The following is a 3,858-nucleotide window of genomic DNA, read 5'->3' as shown; positions in this document are numbered from 1 at the left end:
CCATCAACCCATCGGGGCGGGGTGGGGCGGGGCGGGGCGGGACGGGGAAAACTGTCATCCCTATTGTTGGGTAATAATGGTGTGCTCAAATGGGTTTTTTGTTTGCAGGGATTGCAGGCAAACTTTTTTTCACAATCAACCTAGAAACTTTGTGGAGATAGGGGGTGGTGTCGTTGGATGCCGGGGATTTAATTCGAGTTTCAGGGCCACTCAGGGAGCTCTTCTCTCAATGTTGGTAAGCTTCCAATTGCAGTGAATTTTTATCAACCCTTCTATTTTCTGAAATTTGGATATAGAAATCTTAGTCTCTTAGACCACCTTTTTATTGGCTGACGTATCCACTACAATGCTTGTTAAACCTGGACTAGTCGAAGAATTTCTTCTTGGCAATCAGAACGTCGACCATCTTGATAACGTTAATTGGATCCAGGTAATCCACTGTTTCTGTCTCAACTTTTGCATTGCTGTAACAACTGATGCTTTCACTCTTTACAACTATCAGTTTGCTTTCATAAACAGGCTAAAAGGACCCTGAAGAACCTTATAGTGAAGGCTACTAACTCTAATTTAGAACATAAGATCACTGGATTGAGTGAAGAGATATGCCGAAAGCAAAAGTGAGTTATTGCTGCTAACTTTGTCGTATTGTTATTTTTTCAATCTCTGTTCTCTCAAATGCCTGGGATTTTCAACCAAGTAAATTAATGCTTAACCTGGTATAATTCTTTAAGGTTCACCATGAAACTAAGAAATGGAGAGAGGGATCCCGAATCTGTAGAACTGACCGTTCATGAGTATTTTGTTGAACACCGAAAAATATTATTAAAGTATTCTGTAGCCTATCCATGTATCAATGTTGGAAAATCGAAGCGTCCCATTTACATTCCCATCGAGGTACTCTTTACTTCACGAACTGAAGTGTAATCTCTGTCATTTTGAGTTCACTGTGGTAACGTGTTTACTTATTCCTTTCTGGCTCTGCGAATTGGTTTCCTTACAACGATATACGAGAGCTCTTTCCGGTCAGCAAAAAGCGTCCCTTGTTGAAAAATCCCGCCAGAACCCACAAGAACGGAAGACAGCTTTATCTCAAGTAAGTTTCAAAGACTTTCTGAGTCTTGCTTTCTCTGATTTTCATGTTGTAGATTCTAATGATTGCCGAGCTTTGAGTCCAGGCACTTCATACAAGCAATTACAATGCTGACCCTCTTTTTTGGTCTGCTGGAATTTCTATCAATAGAGAGTTCACTACAGTTGAAGGTCGTGTGTTGGCACCCCCCAAGGTGACAATTGTCTAAATTAAGGTGGCTAGCATTCCATTAGTCATATATGGTTTGATTTAACCTGGTTGAGGAGTGGGAAATGGCAAAAGAGTTTATCTTTTCTTTTTTTCTTGCAGTTGACAGTGGGTAAAAACGAGAATTTCTTCCCCCGCAATGGAAGGTGGAACTTTAACAACAAGGCATGCTTCTTTGCACACTTTCCTTTTTGTGTTTTTTTTTTTTTTTTTTTTTTTTTTTATATTGAAACCATGTTATTGGTGGTATTGACTCAAGCTATGACTGTGCAGACATTTGTGGATCGAAAAAACATTAAAGACTGGTGTATTGTAAACTTTAATGCTCGCTGTGATTTGCAAAATTTGTCTAGGAGTCTAATCAGATGTGGTCGAATGAGAGGAATTGTCAGAATTTCTATCTTCTGTTAATTTCAATGTGAAACTCTATAAAATTTTCAAATTTGTTATTGATGTTATCTTTTATTCATTTATCTCTTTCTTGTAGATGATGAGCGAACCCCGTAAAGTGTTTCAAGAGCGTCGTGAGCTTTCAAATAGACCAGCTTCTTTTAGGGTGGATAAGATGATTGAAGAGCTACAGTCAAATCTTCGAGATGCGCCTCAGTTTCTCCTCTGCCTTCTCCCAGAGAGAAAAAACTCTAAACTCTATGGTGAGATATGATCTTTGTTTATTTCTCTAGTCTCTGTTAATCCCTCTTATGTACAATTTGGACTTTTCTGTTAATCTGATTGAAGGGCCATGGAAGAAGCGTAATCTTTCTGATCTTGGGGTAGTTACTCAGTGCATTGCACCTCAGAGGGTGAATGATCAGTACCTTACTAATGTGCTCTTGAAGATATTTGCCAAGGCAAGTTGTGTCATCAAAACTAGACTAGTTAATAAGTTTGTGATATGTTTTGTACTTATCCATGCTCATCTTTTCTTCTTTTTAACATTTTCCTTCCAGTTGGGTGGTATTAATTCCCTGTTAGCTATTGAGAATTCTCATTCCATACCCACGATTTCAGAGGGGAGTGCTACATGTACATAATTGTTTACATAATGGTGTCCATAGTTACACGTGGCACTGGATCCAACCTTTAATTTAAATCTCACACTTGCATATAAACAATCAGATGATTGCCATATCATATTATGGACACCATTATGTGCAATAATTATGTACAAGTAGAATTTCCCGATTTCAGAAGTTCCGACTCTAATTGTTGGTATGGACGTATCCCATGGACCGACTGCTTATCCCGATATTCCCTCGATTGCCGCGATATTTTATACTTGAACATGTTTCTCAGTCATTTCCTAAATGTCTTATTTCTTTCTCTCGTATGAGTTCGTAGCACCGTATCATATATCTGATGAGGTGTTTTTTTTTTTTTTTTTTTGTACAACGGAATCACAAGGTGGTTAGTTCAAGAGGATGGCCTCTGATTACTCATTATAGAGCTGCTGTTCGTACTCAATCACCAAAACTGGAAATGATAGATTCCTTGTTTAAGCTAGTCAAAGTTACGGAGGATCAGAAACTAGAGACAGTGGATCGGTGGATTTTCAGGTTGGTTTGGACTCATTCATTTTATGCCTTTCAAATTCCAGTGCTATTCTGTACAGGTTATTTGGTTTTAATATAGAAGGATATATATTTTGAAAATGATTTCTATATCGGGAAGTATCATATACTTGTCTCTTAAATACATTTCTTTGGACACTCAGGGAGCTGTTAATAGACTTCTACCATAGTTCTCAAAAAAGGAAACCTGAGCACATAATTATTTTTAGGTACCGTATTATCCTAATAAAGAATGCAAATGCTTATCCTTTTATTGTTCTTGCATATTGTTTCATATTATATTTTTGTTGAAAAATGCCCATTTGTAATCTGTAGGGACGAGTGAGCGAGTCCCAATCCAATAAAGTTTTGAACATTGAGCTGGATCAAATTCTTGAGGCACGTCTTTTTCTTTCACAGACCGAAAACCAATAATGGTAACTTTTAATGTGAGTCATCTCTTTTTCCATCTTTTATTCTGAGAGTTGTCAATTTTTGCAGGCTTGCAAGTTTCTCGATGCCCAGTGGATCCCCAAGTTCACAATTGTTGTAGCACAAAAGAATCACCACACCAAATTTTTCCAAACTAATGCTCCAGACAATGTTCCACCTGGTCTGTAATTATCATTATTCACCAAAAATGATTACCTTTGCTTCGTTGAACTTATCAGATAATCTTAATGTGCAGGGACTGTGAATGACAGTATTTGTCATCCGAAGAACAATGACTTCTACATGCGTGCTCAGAGCCGGTTCTGTGTTTGATGGGCCCGGAGGCCAACGATGAAAATTAGGCTCCCCAGCGACAAAATTCAAAGTTGTATTATGCGACTCATTGCTAACTTAAAAAACTAACATTAAAGCAACAATGAAATATATCATAGAAACGATTTATATTATAAACCATCAAACCAAAAATTTCAAACAATTAGTTAAATACTATTCGTCTTACAGTTTTAGAGGCAAAAATATCAATCAAATCTGAATAACTTAGCTGCTCAATCATTTCTT

At 37.5% G+C, this 3,858-nt stretch overlaps 1 pseudogene; it reads left to right on the top strand.

Annotated features, from left to right (window-relative positions):
- The first annotated feature begins 76 nt into the window (after positions 1 to 76).
- LOC111373391 lies at positions 77 to 3,640 on the top strand (annotated as a pseudogene).
- The last annotated feature ends 218 nt before the right edge of the window (positions 3,641 to 3,858 follow it).

The sequence above is a fragment of the Olea europaea genome, unplaced genomic scaffold (assembly GCF_002742605.1).
Source record: "Olea europaea var. sylvestris unplaced genomic scaffold, O_europaea_v1 scaffold11206, whole genome shotgun sequence".
Taxonomy (NCBI): Eukaryota; Viridiplantae; Streptophyta; class Magnoliopsida; order Lamiales; family Oleaceae; genus Olea; species Olea europaea.
Note: the sequence above shows the minus strand (reverse complement) of the source record. Positions and strands in the feature narration are given on the sequence as shown.